The sequence below is a fragment of the Pseudophryne corroboree genome, unplaced genomic scaffold (assembly GCF_028390025.1).
Source record: "Pseudophryne corroboree isolate aPseCor3 unplaced genomic scaffold, aPseCor3.hap2 scaffold_129, whole genome shotgun sequence".
NCBI lineage: Eukaryota > Metazoa > Chordata > Amphibia > Anura > Myobatrachidae > Pseudophryne > Pseudophryne corroboree.
This window is the reverse complement of record NW_026967915.1, coordinates 1,432,380-1,449,643: the sequence shown is the minus strand read 5'-3', so window position 1 is coordinate 1,449,643 and position 17,264 is coordinate 1,432,380. Positions and strand designations below refer to the sequence as shown.

At 34.5% G+C, this 17,264-nt stretch overlaps 2 non-coding genes across 2 annotated transcripts; both read left to right on the top strand.

The window, feature by feature from the left end:
• The first annotated feature begins 5,117 nt into the window (after nucleotides 1-5,117).
• TRNAR-CCU (transfer RNA arginine (anticodon CCU)) lies at nucleotides 5,118-5,190 on the top strand. Its single transcript has one exon. It is a non-coding gene; the product is annotated as a tRNA-Arg (tRNA).
• Nucleotides 5,191-13,339: 8,149 nt separating this feature from the next.
• TRNAR-CCU (transfer RNA arginine (anticodon CCU)) lies at nucleotides 13,340-13,415 on the top strand. The gene has a single exon. It is a non-coding gene; the product is annotated as a tRNA-Arg (tRNA).
• Nucleotides 13,416-17,264: the final 3,849 nt, after the last annotated feature.

The window sequence follows — 17,264 nt, the reverse complement described above, 5'->3', positions numbered from 1 at the left end:
GAATTTAAGTTGTCAGCACACATCTGCTTTGGTTCAAATGCACTGCAAATCTTCCTTCAGTCAGCCAACAAAACAGCAATCGAAAAGATTAACACACTGTTGGTAAAGCAGTTGCATCAAATAGATTTTTTGCAATATAGCATGATAATCCATACTGACAGCTCTGGATAGTAACAGCACATTTCTTGCTGGATTTGGTAATGCAAAGAACACAGTAAACAGCTTCACTTTTTCTCAAAAATACATAATTGACTATTAAAAAACTATCAGTCTTGAATGAGAACATCAATAATCCCCAGTGGCCTAATGGATAAGCCACTGGCCTCCTAAACCAGGGATGGTGGGTTCAAGTCCCATCTGGGGTGGAAGTCATTAAAGCAGCTGTGTCATCACTAGAGTTGATATTTTATCCTTGATTCAACTGTACAATAGTCTTGTAGTGTTTAGATTGCAAAAAAAATGACCACAGAAGCTAAAAAATTACATTTATTATAACATTGTTGTGATTTTTTTTTTACTTTTCTATCGCTGTGTACAGCTTATTCAAGTGCCATCTGGCATGCATGTACCTTTGTTGCTCATCATTCATCACCAAAAATTATTTTCATTTTAAATTCTTATGACTGTACTGATTGTATTGAATAATATCCACATCTAGCATAACCGTTTTATGCTGCTAAGTGCTCCAGCGGTGCAATTGGTCAGCGCATGGTACTTATAAGACAGTATCTGTTGAGCAATGTTGAGGTTGTAAATTCAAGCCTCACCTGGAGCAGCTTTGTTTACCGTTTTTTTTTCCTTTTTCTTATGTCATTAGTCATTGATTATAATCTTCTACCTTAATAATTAATATGATATTACAAAGGATGGAAGAAAGAAAGAAAGAAAGAAAGAAAGAAAGAAAGAAAGAAAGAAAGAAAGAAAGAAAGAAAGAAAGAAAGAAAGAAAGAAAAAGAAAAAACATAAACATGATTGTGAATTTAAGTTGTCAGCACACATCAGCTTTGGTTCAAATGCACTGCATATCTTCCTTCAGTCAGCCAACAAAACAGCAATCGAAAAGATTAACACACTGTTGGTAAACCAGTTGCATCAAATAGATTTTTTGCAATATAGCATGATAATCCATACTAACAGTTCTGGATAGTACCAGCACATTTCTTGCTGGACTTGGTAATGCAAAGAACGCAGTAAACAGCTTCAACTTTTCTCAAAAATACATAATTGACTATTAAAAACCTATCAGTCTTGAATGAGAACATCAGTAATCCCCAGTGGCCTAATGGATAAGGCACTGGCCTCCTCAGCCAGGGATGGTGGGTTCAAGTCCCATCTGGGGTTGAAGTCATTAAAGCAGCTGTGTCATCACTAGAGTTGATATTTTATCCTTGATTCAACTGTACAATAGTCTTGTAGTGTTTAGATTGAAAAAAATGACCACAGAAGCAAAAAAATTACATTTATTATAACATTGTTGTGATTTTTTTTTTTACTTTTCTATCGCTGTGTACAGCTTATTCAAGTGCCATCTGGCATGCATGTACCTTTGTTGCTCATCATTCATCACCAAAAATTATTTTCATTTTAAATTCTTATGACTGTACTGATTGTATTGAATAAAATCCACATCTAGCATAACCGTTTTATGCTGCTAAGTGCTCCAGCGGTGCAATTGGTCAGCGCATGGTACTTATAAGACAGTATCTGTTGAGCAATGTTGAGGTTGTAAATTCAAGCCTCACCTGGAGCAGCTTTGTTTACAGTTTTTTTCCTTTTTTATGTCATTAGTCATTGATTATAATCTTCTACCTTAATATTTAATATGATATTACAAAGGATGGAAGAAAGAAAGAAAGAAAGAAAGAAAGAAAGAAAGAAAGAAAGAAAGAAAGAAAGAAAGAAAGAAAGAAAGAAAAAACACAAACATGATTGTGAATTGAAGTTGTCAGCACACATCTGCTTTGGTTCAAATGCACTGCATATCTACCTTCAGTTATATAACAAAACAGCAATCGAAAAGATTAACACACTGTTGGTAAAGCAGTGGCATCAAATAGATTTTTTTAAATATAGCATGATAATCCATACTGACAGCTCTGGATAATACCAGCACATTTCTTGCTGGATTTGGTAATGCAAAGAACACAGTAAACAGCTTCACTTTTTCTCAAAAATACATAATTGACTATTAAAAACCTATCAGTCTTGAATGAGAGCATCAGTACTCCCCAGTGGCCTAATGGATAAGGCACAGGCCTCCTAAGCCAGGGATTGTGGGTTCAAGTCCAATCTGGGGTGGAAGTCATTAAAGCAGCTGTATCATCAATAGAGTTGATATTTTATCCTTGATTCAACTGTACAACAGTCTTGGAGTGTTAAGATTGCAAAAAAATGACCACATAAGCTAAAAAATGACATTTATTATAACATTGTTGTGATTTTTTTTTTACTTTTCTATTACTGTGGACAGCTTATTCAAATGCCATCTGGCATGCATGATCCTTTGTTGCTCATCATTCATCACCAAAAATTATTTTCTTTTTAAATTCTTATGACTGTACTGATTGTATTGAATAAAATCCACATCTAGCATAACCGTTTTATGCTGCTAAGTGCTCCTTGGTTGCAATTGGTCTGCGCGTGGTACTTATAAGACAGTATCTGTTGAGCAATGTTGAGGTTGTGAATTCAAGCCTCACCTAGAGCAGCTTTGTTTACAGTTTTTTTCCTTTTTTTATGTCATTAGTCATTGATTATAATCTTCTACCTTAATATTTAATATGATATTACAAAGAATGAAAGAAAGAAAGAAAGAAAGAAAGAAAGAAAGAAAGAAAGAAAGAAAGAAAGAAAGAAAGAAAGAAAGAAAAAAAAAACACAAACATGATTGTGAATTTAAGTTGTCAGCACACATCTGCTTTGGTTCAAATGCACTGCATATCTTCCTTCAGTCAGCCAACAAAACAGCAATCGAAAAGATTAACACACTGTTGGTAAAGCAGTTGCATCAAATAGATTTTTTGCAATATAGCATGATAATCCATACTGACAGCTCTGGATAGTACCAGCACATTTCTTGCTGGATTTGGTAATGTAAAGAACACAGTAAACAGCTTCACTATTTCTCAAAAATACATAATTGACTATGAAAAACCTATCAGTCTTGAATGAAAACAACAGTAAGCCCCAGTGGCTATTGGATAAGGCACTGGCCTCCTAAACCAGGGATTGTGGGTTCAAGTCCCATCTGGGGTGGAAGTCATGAAAGCAGCTGTGTTTTCACCAGAGTTTATATTTTATCCTTGATTCAACTGTACAACAGTCTTGTAGTGTTTAGATTGCAAAAAAATGACCACAGAAGTTAAAAAATGACATGTATTATAACATTGTTGTGATATTTTTTTTTTTTACTTTTCTATCACTGTGGACAGCTTATTCAAGTGCCATCTGGCATGCATGATCCTTTGTTGCTCATCATTCATCACCAAAAATGATTTTCTTTTTAAATTCTTATGACTGTACTGATTGTATTGAATAAAATCCACATCTAGCATAACCGTTTTATGCTGCTAAGTGCTCCAGTGGTGCAATTGGTCAGCGCGTGGTACTTATAAGACAGTATCTGTTGAGCAATGTCGAGTTTGTGAATTCAAGCCTCACCTGGAGCAGCTTTGTTTACAATTGTTTCCTTTTTCTTATGTCATTAGTCATTGATTATAATCTTCTACCTTAATATTTAATATGATATTACAAAGGATGGAAGAAAGAAAGAAAGAAAGAAAGAAAGAAAGAAAGAAAGAAAGAAAGAAAGAAAGAAAGAAAGAAAGAAAGAAAGAAAGAAAGAAAGAAAAAACAACACAAACATGATTGTGAATTTAAGTTGTCAGCACACATCTGCTTTGGTTCAAATGCACTGCATATCTACCTTCAGTCAGCCAACAAAACAGCAATCGAAAAGATTAACACACTGTTGGTAAAGCAGTTGCATCAAATTTATTTTTTGCAATATAGCATGATAATCCATACTGGCAGCTCTGGATAGTACCAGCACATTTCTTGCTTGATTTGGTAATGCAAAAAACACAGTAAACAGCTTCACTTTTTCTCAAAAATACATAATTGACTATTAAAAACCTATCAGTCTTGGATGAGAACATCAGTAAGCCCCAGTGGCCTAATGGATAAGGCACTGGTCTCTTAAGCCAGGGATTGAGGGTTCAAGTCCTATCAGGGTTGGATGTCATTAAAGCAGCTGTGTCATCACTAGAGTTAATATTTATCCTTGATTCAACTCTACAACAGTCTTGTAGTGTTTAGATTGCAAAAAAATGACCACAGAAGATAAAAAATGACATTTATCATAACATTGTTGTGATTTTTTTTTACTTTTCTATCACTGTGGACAGCTTATTCAAGTGCTATCTGGCATGCATGATCCTTTGTTGCTCATCATTCATCACCAAAAATGATTTTCTTTTTAAATTCTTATGACTGTACTGATTGTATTGAATAAAATCCACATCTAGCATAACCGTTTTATGCTGCTAAGTGCTCCAGTTGTGCAATTGGTCAGCGCGTGGTACTTATAAGACAGTATCTGTTGAGCAATGTTGAGGTTGTGAATTCAAGCCTCACCTGGAACAGCTTTGCTTAAAGTTTTTTTCCTTTTTCTTATGTCATTAGTCATTGATTATAATCTTCTACCTTAATATTTAATATGATATTACAAAGAATGGAAGAAAGAAAGAAAGAAAGAAAGAAAGAAAGAAAGAAAGAAAGAAAGAAAGAAAGAAAGAAAGAAAGAAAGAAAAAAAAACTTGATTGTGAATTTAAGTTGTCAGCGCACATCTGCTTTGGTTCAAATGCACTGCATATCTTCCTTCAGTCAGCCAACAAAACAGCAATCGAAAAGATTAACACACTGTTGGTAAAGCAGTTGCATCAAATAGATTTTTTGCAATATAGCATGATAATCCATACTGACAGCTCTGGATAGTACCAGCACATTTCTTGCTGGATTTGGTAATGTAAAGAACACAGTAAACAGCTTCACTATTACTCAAAAATACATAATTAACTATTAAAAACATATCAGTCTTGAATGAGAACATCAGTAAGCCGCAGTGGCCTAATGGATAAGGCACTGGCCTCCTAAGCCAGGGATTGTGGGTTCAAGTCCCATCTGGGGTGAAAGTCATTAAAACAGCTGTGTCGTCATTCGAGTTAATATCTTATCCTTGATTCAACTGTACAACAGTCTTGTAGTGTTTAGAATGCAAAAAAATGACCACAGAAGATAAAAAATGACATTTATTATAACATTGTTGTGATTTTTTTTTTTTACTTTTCTATCACTGTGGACAGCTTATTCAAGTCCTATCTGGCATGCGTGATCCTTTGTTGCTCATCATTCATCACCAAAAATGATTTTCTTTTTAAATTCTTATGACTGTACTGATTGTATTAAATAAAATCCACATCTAGCATAACCGTTTTATGCTGCTAAGTGCTCCAGTGGTGCAATTGGTCAGCGCATGGTACTTATAAGACAGTATCTGTTGAGCAATGTTGAGTTTGTGAATTCAAGCCTCACCTGGAACAGCTTTGTTTACAGTTTTTTCCTTTTTCTTATGTCATTAGTCATTGATTATAATCTTCTACCTTAATATTTAATATGATATTACAAAGGATGGAAGAAAGAAAGAAAGAAAGAAAGAAAGAAAGAAAGAAAGAAAGAAAGAAAGAAAGAAAGAACACAAACATGATTGTGAATTTAAGTTGTCAGCATACGTCTGCTTTGGTTCAAATGCACTGCATATCTTCCTTCAGTCAGCCAATAAAACAGCAATCAAAAATATTAGCACACTGGTGGTAAAGCAGTTGCATCAAATAGATTTTTTGCAATATAGCATGATAATCCATACTGATAGTACCAGCACATTTCTTGCTGGATTTGGTAATGCAAAGAACACAGTAAACAGCTTCACTTTTTCTCAAAAATACATAATTGACTATTAAAAACCTATCAGTCTTCAATGAGAACATCAGTAAGCCACAGTGGCTTAATGGATAAGGCACTGGCCTCCTAAGCCAGGGATTGTGGGTTCAAGTCCTAACTTGGGTGGAAGTCATAAAAGCAGCTGTGTCATCACTAGAGTTGATATTTTATCCTTGATTCAACTGTACAACAGTCTTGTAGTGTTTAGATTGCAAAAAAAATGACCACAGAAGCTAAAAAATGACATTTATTATAACATTGTTGTGATTTTTTTTTTACTTTTCTACCTTAATATTTAATATGATATTACAAAGGATGGAAGAAAAAAAGAAAGAAAGAAAGAAAGAAAGAAAGAAAGAAAGAAACACAAACATGATTGTGAATTTAAGTTGTCAGCACACATCTGCTTTGGTTCAAATGCACTGCATATCTACCTTCAGTCAGCCAACAAAACAGCAATCGAAAAGATTAACACACTGTTGGTAAAGCAGTTGCATCAAATAGATTTTTTGCAATATAGCATGATAATCCATACTGACAGCTCTGGATAGTACCAGCACATTTCTTGCTGGATTTGGTAATGTAAAGAACACAGTAAACAGCTTCACTATTTCTCAAAAATACATAATTGACTATTAAAAACCTATCAGTCTTGAATGAAAACAACAGTAAGCCCCAGTGGCTATTGGATAAGGCACAGGCCTCCTAAGCCAGGGATTGTGGGTTCAAGTCCCATCTGGGGTGGAAGTCATGAAAGCAGCTGTGTTTTCACCAGAGTTTATATTTTATCCTTGATTCAACTGTACAACAGTCTTGTAGTGTTTAGATTGCAAAAAAATGACCACAGAAGTTAAAAAATGACATTTATTATAACATTGTTGTGATATTTTTTTTTTACTTTTCTATCACTGTGGACAGCTTATTCAAGTGCCATCTGGCATGCATGATCCTTTGTTGCTCATCATTCATCACCAAAAATGATTTTCTTTTTAAATTCTTATGACTGTACTGATTGTATTGAATAAAATCCACATCTAGCATAACCGTTTTATTCTGCTAAGTGCTCCAGTGGTGCAATTGGTCAGCGCGTGGTACTTATAAGACAGTATCTGTTGAGCAATGTCGAGTTTGTAAATTCAAGCCTCACCTGGAGCAGCTTTGTTTACAATTGTTTCCTTTTTCTTATGTCATTAGTCATTGATTATAATCTTCTACCTTAATATTTAATATGATATTACAAAGGATGGAAGAAAGAAAGAAAGAAAGAAAGAAAGAAAGAAAGAAAGAAAGAAAGAAAGAAAGAAAGAAAGAAAGAAAAAACAACACAAACATGATTGTGAATTTAAGTTGCCAGCACACATCTGCTTTGGTTCAAATGCACTGCATATCTACCTTCAGTCAGCCAACAAAACAGCAATCGAAAAGATTAACACACTGTTGGTAAAGCAGTTGCATCAAATATATTTTTTGCAATATAGCATGATAATCCATACTGGCAGCTCTGGATAGTACCAGCACATTTCTTGCTTGATTTGGTAATGCAAAAAACACAGTAAACAGCTTCACTTTTTCTCAAAAATACATAATTGACTATTAAAAACCTATCAGTCTTGAATGAGAACATCAGTAAGCCCCAGTGGCCTAATGGATAAGGCACTGGTCTCTTAAGCCAGGGATTGAGGGTTCAAGTCCTATCTGGGTTGGAAGTCATTAAAGCAGCAGTGTCATCACTAGAGTTAATATTTTATCCTTGATTCAACTCTACAACAGTCTTGTAGTGTTTAGATTGCAAAAAAATGTCCACAGAAGATAAAAAATGACATTTATTATAACATTGTTGTGATATTTTTTTTTTTACTTTTCTATCACTGTGGACAGCTTATTCAAGTGCCATCTGGCATGCATGATCCTTTGTTGCTCATCATTCATCACCAAAAATGATTTTCTTTTTAAATTCTTATGACTGTACTGATTGTATTGAATAAAATCCACATCTAGCATAACCGTTTTATGCTGCTAAGTGCTCCAGTGGTGCAATTGGTCAGCGCATGGTACTTATAAGACAGTATCTGTTGAGCAATGTCGAGTTTGTGAATTCAAGCCTCACCTGGAGCAGCTTTGTTTACAGTTTTTTCCTTTTTATTATGTCATTAGTCATTGATTATAATCTTCTACCTTAATATTTAATATGATATTACAAAGGATGGAAGAAAGAAAGAAAGAAAGAAAGAAAGAAAGAAAGAAAGAAAGAAAGAAAGAAAGAAAGAAAGAAAGAAAGAAAGAAAGAAAGAAAAAACACAAACATGATTGTGAATTTAAGTTGTCAGCACACGTCTGCTTTGGTTCAAATGCACTGCATATCTTCCTTCAGTCAGCCAAGAAAACAGCAATCAAAAATATTAGCACACTGGTGGTAAAGCAGTTGCATCAAATAGATTTTTTGCAATATAGCATGATAATACATACTGACAGCTCTGGATAGTACCAGCACATTTCTTGCTGGATTTGGTAATGCAAAGAACACAGTAAACAGCTTCACTTTTTCTCAAAAATACATAATTGACTATTAAAAACCTATCAGTCTTCAATGAGAACATCAGTAAGCCACAGTGGCCTAATGGATAAGGCACTGGCCTCCTAAGCCAGGGATTGTGGGTTTAAGTCCTAACTGGGGTGGAAGTCATTGAAGCAGCTGTGTCATCACTAGAGTTGATATTTTATCCTTGATTCAACTGTACAACAGTCTTGTAGTGTTTAGATTGCAAAAAAAATGACCACAGAAGCTAAAAAATGACATTTATTATAACATTGTTGTGATTTTTTTTTTACTTTTCTATCACTGTGGACAGCTTATTCAATTGCTATCTGGCATGCATGATCCTTTGTTGCTCATCATTCATCACCAAAAATGATTTTCTTTTTAAATTCTTATGACTATACTGATTGTATTGAATAAAATCCACATCTAGCATAACCGTTTTATGCGGCTAAGTGCTCCAGTGGTGCAATTGGTCAGCGCGTGGTACTTATAAGACAGTATCTGTTGAGCAATGTTGAGGTTGTAAATTCAAGCCTCACCTGGAGCAGCTTTGTTTACCGCTTTGTTTTTCCTTTTTCTTATGTCATTAGTCATTGATTATAATCTTCTACCTTAATATTTAATATGATATTACAAAGGAAGAAAGAAAGAAAGAAAGAAAGAAAGAAAGAAAGAAAGAAAGAAAGAAAGAAAGAAAGAAAGAAAGAAAGAAAGAAAGAAAGAAAGAAAAAACACAAACATGATTGTGAATTTAAGTTGTCAGCACACATCTGCTTTGGTTCAAATGCACTACATATCTACCTTCAGTCAGCCAACAAAACAGCAATCGAAAAGATTAACACACTGTTGGTAAAGCAGTTGCATCAAATAGATTTTTTGCAATATAGCATGATAATCCATACTGACAGCTCTGGATAGTACCAGCACATTTCTTGCTTGATTTGGTAATGCAAAGAACACAGTAAACAGCTTCACTATTTCTCAAAAATACATAATTGACTATTAAAAACCTATCAGTCTTGAATGAGAGCATCGGTAAGCCCCAGTGGCCTAATGGATAAGGCACTCACCTCTTAAGCCAGGGATTGTGGGTTCAAGTCCCATCTGGGGTGGAAGTCATTAAAACAGCTGTGTCATCCCTAGCATTAATATTTTATCCTTGATTCAACTGTACAACAGTCTTGTAGTGTTTAGATTGCAAAAAAATTACCACAGAAGATAAAAAAATGAAATTTTTATAATATTGTTGTTATTTTTTTTTTACATTTCTATCACTGTGGACAGCTTATTCAAGTGCTATCTGGCATGCATGATCCTTTGTTGCTCATCATTCATCACCAAAAATTATTTTCTTTTTAAATTCTTATGACTGTACTGATTGTATTGAATAAAATCCACATCTAGCATAACCGTTTTATGCTGCTAAGTGCTCCATGGTTGCAATTGGTCAGCGCGTGGTACTTATAAGACAGTATCTGTTGAGCAATGTTGAGGTTGTGAATTCAAGCCTCACCTGGAGCAGCTTTGTTTACAGTTTTTTTCCTTTTTTATGTCATTAGTCATTGATTATAATCTTCTACCTTAATATTTAATATGATATTACAAAGGATGAAAGAAAGAAAGAAAGAAAGAAAGAAAGAAAGAAAGAAAAAACACAAACATGATTGTGAATTTAAGTTGTCAGCACACATCTGCTTTGGTTCAAATGCACTGCATATCTTCCTTCAGTCAGCAAACAAAACAGGAATCGAAAAGATTAACACACTGTTGGTAAAGCAGTGGCATCAAATAGATTTTTTGCAATATAGCATGATAATCCATACTGACAGCTCTGGATAGTACCAGCACATTTCTTGCTGGACTTGGTAATGCAAAGAACACAGTAAACAGCTTAACTTTTTCTCAAAAACACATAATTGACTATTAAAAACCTATCAGTCTTGAATGAGAACATCAATAAGAACCAGTGGCCTAATGGATAAGGCCCTGGCCTCCTAAGCCAGGGATTGTGGGTTCAGGTCCCATCTGGGGTGGAAGTCATTAAAGCAGCTGTGTCATCACTAGAGTTGAAATTTTATCCTTGATTCAACTGTACAACAGTCTTGTAGTGTTTAGATTGCAAAAAAATGACCACATAAGCTAAAAAATGACATTTATTATAACATTGTTGTGATTTTTTTTTTACTTTTCTATCACTGTGGACAGCTTATTCAAGTGCCATCTGGCATGCATGTTCCTTTGTTGCTCATCATTCATCACCAAAAATGATTTTCTTTTTAAATTCTTATGACTGTACTGATTGTATTGAATAAAATCCACATCTAGCATAACCGTTTTATGCTGCTAAGTGCTCCAGTGGTGCAATTGGTCAGCGCATCGTACTTATAAGACAGTATCTGTTGAGCAATGTTGAGGTTGTAAATTCAAGCCTCACCTGGAGCAGCTTTGTTTACCGTTTTTTTTCCTTTTTCTTATGTCATTAGTCATTGATTATAATCTTCTACCTTAATATTTAATATGATATTACAAAGGATGAAAGAAAGAAAATAAGAAAGAAAGAAAGAAAGAAAGAAAGAAAGAAAGAAAAAACACAAACATGATTGTGAATTTAAGTTGTCAGCACACATCTGCTTTGGTTCAAATGCACTGCATATCTTCCTTCAGTCAGCCAACAAAACAGCAATCAGAAATATTAACACACTGGTGGTAAAGCAGTTGCATCAAATAGATTTTTTGCAATTTAGCATGATAATCCATACTGACAGCTCTGGATAGTACCAGCACATTTCTTGCTGGACTTGGTAATGCAAAGAACACAGTAAACAGCTTAACTTTTTCTCAAAACTACATAATTGACTATTAAAAACCTATCAGTCTTGAACGAGAACATCAATAAGCCCCAGTGGCCTAATGGATTAGGCACTGGCCTCCTAAACTCGGGATAGTGGGTTCAAGTCCCATCTGGGGGTGGAAGTCATTAAAGCAGATGTGTCATCACTAGAGTGGATGTTTTATCCTTGATTCAACTGTACAACAGTCTTGTAGTGTTTAGATTGCAAAAAAATGACCACATAAGCTAAAAAATGACATTTATTATAACATTGTTGTGATTTTTTTTTTACTTTTCTATCACTGTGGACAGCTTATTCAAGTGCCATCTGGCATGCATGATCCTTTGTTGCTCATCATTCATCACCAAAAATTATTTTCTTTTTAAATTCTTATGACTGTACTGATTGTATTGAATAAAATCCACATCTAGCATAACCGTTTTATGCTGCTAAGTGCTCCAGTGGTGCAATTGGTCAGCGCGTGGTACTTATAAGACAGTATCTGTTGAGCAATGTTGAGGTTGTGAATTCAAGCCTCACCTGGAGCAGCTTTGTTTACAGTTTTTTTCCTTTTTTTATGACATTAGTCATTGATTATAATCTTCTACCTTAATATTTAATATGATATTACAAAGGATGAAAGAAAGAAAGAAAGAAAGAAAGAAAGAAAGAAAGAAAGAAAGAAAGAAAGAAAGAAAGAAAGAAAAAACACAAACATGATTGTGAATTTAAGTTGTCAGCACACATCTGCTTTGGTTCAAATGCACTGCATATCTTCCTTCAGTCAGCAAACATAACAGGAATCGAAAAGATTAACACACTGTTGGTAAAGCAGTGGCATCAAATAGATTTTTTGCAATATAGCATGATAATCCATACTGACAGCTCTGGATAGTACCAGCACATTTCTTGCTGGACTTGGTAATGCAAAGAACACAGTAAACAGCTTAACTTTTTCTCAAAAATACATAATTGACTATTAAAAACCTATCAGTCTTGAATGAGAACATCAATAAGACCCAGTGGCCTAATGGATAAGGCACTGGCCTCCTAAGCCAGGGATTGTGGGTTCAGGTCCCATCTGGGGTGGAAGTCATTAAAGCAGCTGTGTCATCACTAGAGTTGATATTTTATCCTTGATTCAACTGTACAACAGTCTTGTAGTGTTTAGATTGCAAAAAAATGACCACATAAGCTAAAAAATGACATTTATTATAACATTGTTGTGATTTTTTTTAACTTTTCTATCACTGTGGACAGCTTATTCAAGTGCCATCTGGCATGCATGTTCCTTTGTTGCTCATCATTCATCACCAAAAATGATTTTCTTTTTAAATTCTTATGACTGTACTGATTGTATTGAATAAAATCCACATCTAGCATAACCGTTTTATGCTGCTAAGTGCTCCAGTGGTGCAATTGGTCAGCGCATCGTACTTATAAGACAGTATCTGTTGAGCAATGTTGAGGTTGTAAATTCAAGCCTCACCTGGAGCAGCTTTGTTTACCGTTTTTTTCCCTTTTTCTTATGTCATTAGTGATTGATTATAATCTTCTACCTTAATATTTAATATGATATTACAAAGGAAGAAAGAAAGAAAGAAAGAAAGAAAGAAAGAAAGAAAGAAAGAAAGAAAGAAAGAAAGAAAGAAAGAAAGAAAAAACACAAACATGATTGTGAATTTAAGTTGTCAGCACACATCTGCTTTGGTTCAAATGCACTGCATATCTTCCTTCAGTCAGCAAACAATACAGGAATCGAAAAGATTAACACACTGTTGGTAAAGCAGTGGCATCAAATAGATTTTTTGCAATATAGCATGATAATCCATACTGACAGCTCTGGATAGTACCAGCACATTTCTTGCTGGACTTGGTAATGCAAAGAACACAGTAAACAGCTTAACTTTTTCTCAAAAATAAATAATTGACTATTAAAAACCTATCAGTATTGAATGAGAACATCAATAATACCCAGTGGCCTAATGGATAAGGCACTGGCCTCCTAAGCCAGAGATTGTGGGTTCAAGTCCCATCTGGGGTGGAAGTCATTAAAGCAACTGTGTCATCACTAGAGTTGATATTTTATCCTTGATTCAACTGTTCAACAGTCTTGTAGTGTATAGATTGCAAAAAAATGACCACATAAGCTAAAAAATGACATTTATTATAACATTGTTGTGATTTTTTTTTTTTTTTACTTTTCTATCACTGTGTACAGCTTATTTAAGTGCCATCTGGCATGCATGTTCCTTTGTTTCTCATCATTCATCACCAAAAATGATTTTCTTTTTAAATTCTTATGACTGTACTGATTGTATTGAATAAAATCCACATCTAGCATAACCGTTTTATGCGGCTAAGTGCTCCAGTGGTGCAATTGGTCAGCGCGTGGTACTTATAAGACAGTATCTGTTGAGCAATGTTGAGGTTGTAAATTCAAGCCTCACCTGGAGCAGCTTTGTTTACCGCTTTGTTTTTCCTTTTTCTTATGTCATTAGTCATTGATTATAATCTTCTACCTTAATATTTAATATGATATTACAAAGGAAGAAAGAAAGAAAGAAAGAAAGAAAGAAAGAAAGAAAGAAAGAAAGAAAGAAAGAAAAAACACAAACATGATTGTGAATTTAAGTTGTCAGCACACATCTGCTTTGGTTCAAATGCACTACATATCTACCTTCAGTCAGCCAACAAAACAGCAATCGAAAAGATTAACACACTGTTGGTAAAGCAGTTGCATCAAATAGATTTTTTGCAATATAGCATGATAATCCATACTGACAGCTCTGGATAGTACCAGCACATTTCTTGCTTGATTTGGTAATGCAAAGAACACAGTAAACAGCTTCACTATTTCTCAAAAATACATAATTGACTATTAAAAACCTATCAGTCTTGAATGAGAACATCGATAAGCCCCAGTGGCCTAATGGATAAGGCACTCACCTCTTAAGCCAGGGATTGTGGGTTCAAGTCCCATCTGGGGTGGAAGTCATTAAAACAGCTGTGTCATCCCTAGCATTAATATTTTATCCTTGATTCAACTGTACAACAGTCTTGTAGTGTTTAGATTGCAAAAAAATTACCACAGAAGATAAAAAAATGAAATTTTTATAATATTGTTGTTATTTTTTTTTTACATTTCTATCACTGTGGACAGCTTATTCAAGTGCTATCTGGCATGCATGATCCTTTGTTGCTCATCATTCATCACCAAAAATTATTTTCTTTTTAAATTCTTATGACTGTACTGATTGTATTGAATAAAATCCACATCTAGCATAACCGTTTTATGCTGCTAAGTGCTCCATGGTTGCAATTGGTCAGCGCGTGGTACTTATAAGACAGTATCTGTTGAGCAATGTTGAGGTTGTGAATTCAAGCCTCACCTGGAGCAGCTTTGTTTACAGTTTTTTTCCTTTTTTATGTCATTAGTCATTGATTATAATCTTCTACCTTAATATTTAATATGATATTACAAAGGATGAAAGAAAGAAAGAAAGAAAGAAAGAAAGAAAGAAAGAAAGAAAGAAAGAAAGAAAGAAAGAAAGAAAGAAAGAAAGAAAAAACACAAACATGATTGTGAATTTAAGTTGTCAGCACACATCTGCTTTGGTTCAAATGCACTACATATCTACCTTCAGTCAGCCAACAAAACAGCAATCGAAAAGATTAACACACTGTTGGTAAAGCAGTTGCATCAAATAGATTTTTTGCAATATAGCATGATAATCCATACTGACAGCTCTGGATAGTACCAGCACATTTCTTGCTTGATTTGGTAATGCAAAGAACACAGTAAACAGCTTCACTATTTCTCAAAAATACATAATTGACTATTAAAAACCTATCAGTCTTGAATGAGAACATCAGTACTCCCCAGTGGCCTAATGGATAAGACACAGGCCTCCTAAGCCAGGGATTGTGGGTTCAAGTCCAATCTGGGGTGGAAATCATTAAAGCAGCTGTATCATCAATAGAGTTGATATTTTATCCTTGATTCAACTGTACAACAGTCTTGGAGTGTTTAGATTGCAAAAAAATGACCACATAAGCTAAAAAATGACATTTATTATAACATTGTTGTGATTTTTTTTTTACTTTTCTATCACTGTGGACAGCTTATTCAATTGCCATCTGGCATGCATGATCCTTTGTTGCTCATCATTCATCACCAAAAATTATTTTCTTTTTAAATTCTTATGACTGTACTGATTGTATTGAATAAAATCCACATCTAGCATAACCGTTTTATGCTGCTAAGTGCTCCAGTGGTGCAATTGGTCAGCGCGTGGTACTTATAAGACAGTATCTGTTGAGCAATGTCGAGGTTGTGAATTCAAGCCTCACCTGGAGCAGCTTTGTTTACAGTTTTTTTCCTTTTTTTATGTCATTAGTCATTGATTATAATCTTCTACCTTAATAATTAATATGATATTACAAAGGATGGAAGAAAGAAAGAAAGAAAGAAAGAAAGAAAGAAAGAAAGAAAGAAAGAAAGAAAGAAAGAAAGAAAGAAAGAAAGAAAGAAAGAAAAAACACAAACATGATTGTGAATTTAAGTTATCAGCACACATCTCCTTTGGTTCAAATGCACTGCATATCTTCCTTCAGTCAGCCAACAAAACAGCAATCGAAAAGATTAACACACTGTTGGTAAAGCAGTGGCATCAAATAGATTTTTTGAAATATAACATGATAATCCATACTGACAGCTCTGGATAATACCAGCACATTTCTTGCTGGATTTGGTAATGCAAAGAACACAGTAAACAGATTCACTTTTTCTCAAAAATACATAATTGACTATTAAAAACCTATCAGTCTTGAATGAGAACATCAGTACTCCCCAGTGGCCTAATGGATAAGACACAGGCTTCCTAAGCCAGGGATTGTGGGTTCAAGTCCAATCTGGGGTGGAAATCATTAAAGCAGCTGTATCATCAATAGAGTTGATATTTTATCCTTGATTCAACTGTACAACAGTCTTGGAGTGTTTAGATTGCAAAAAAATGACCACATAAGCTAAAAAATGACATTTATTATAACATTGTTGTGATTTTTTTTTTACTTTTCTATCACTGTGGACAGCTTATTCAATTGCCATCTGGCATGCATGATCCTTTGTTGCTCATCATTCATCACCAAAAATTATTTTCTTTTTAAATTCTTATGACTGTACTGATTGTATTGAATAAAATCCACATCTAGCATAACCGTTTTATGCTGCTAAGTGCTCCAGTGGTGCAATTGGTCAGCGCGTGGTACTTATAAGACAGTATCTGTTGAGCAATGTTGAGGTTGTGAATTCAAGCCTCACCTGGAGCAGCATTGTTTACAGTTTTTTTCCTTTTTTTATGACATTAGTCATTGATTATAATCTTCTACCTTAATATTTAATATGATATTACAAAGGATGAAAGAAAGAAAGAAAGAAAGAAAGAAAGAAAGAAAGAAAGAAAGAAAGAAAGAAAGAAAGAAAGAAAGAAAGAAAGAAAGAAAAAACACAAACATGATTGTGAATTTAAGTTGTCAGCACACATCTGCTTTGGTTCAAATGCACTGCATATCTTCCTTCAGTCAGCAAACAAAACAGGAATCGAAAAGATTAACAAACTGTTGGTAAAGCAGTGGCATCAAATAGATTTTTTGCAATATAGCATGATAATCCATACTGACAGCTCTGGATACTACCAGCACATTTCTTGCTGGACTTGGTAATGCAAAGAACACAGTAAACAGCTTAACTTTTTCTCAAAAATACATAATTGACTATTAAAAACCTATCAGTCTTGAATGAGAACATCAATAAGCCCCAGTGGCCTAATGGATAAGGCACTGGCCTCCTAAGTCAGGGATTGTGGGTTCAAGTCCCATCTTGGGTGGAAGTCAT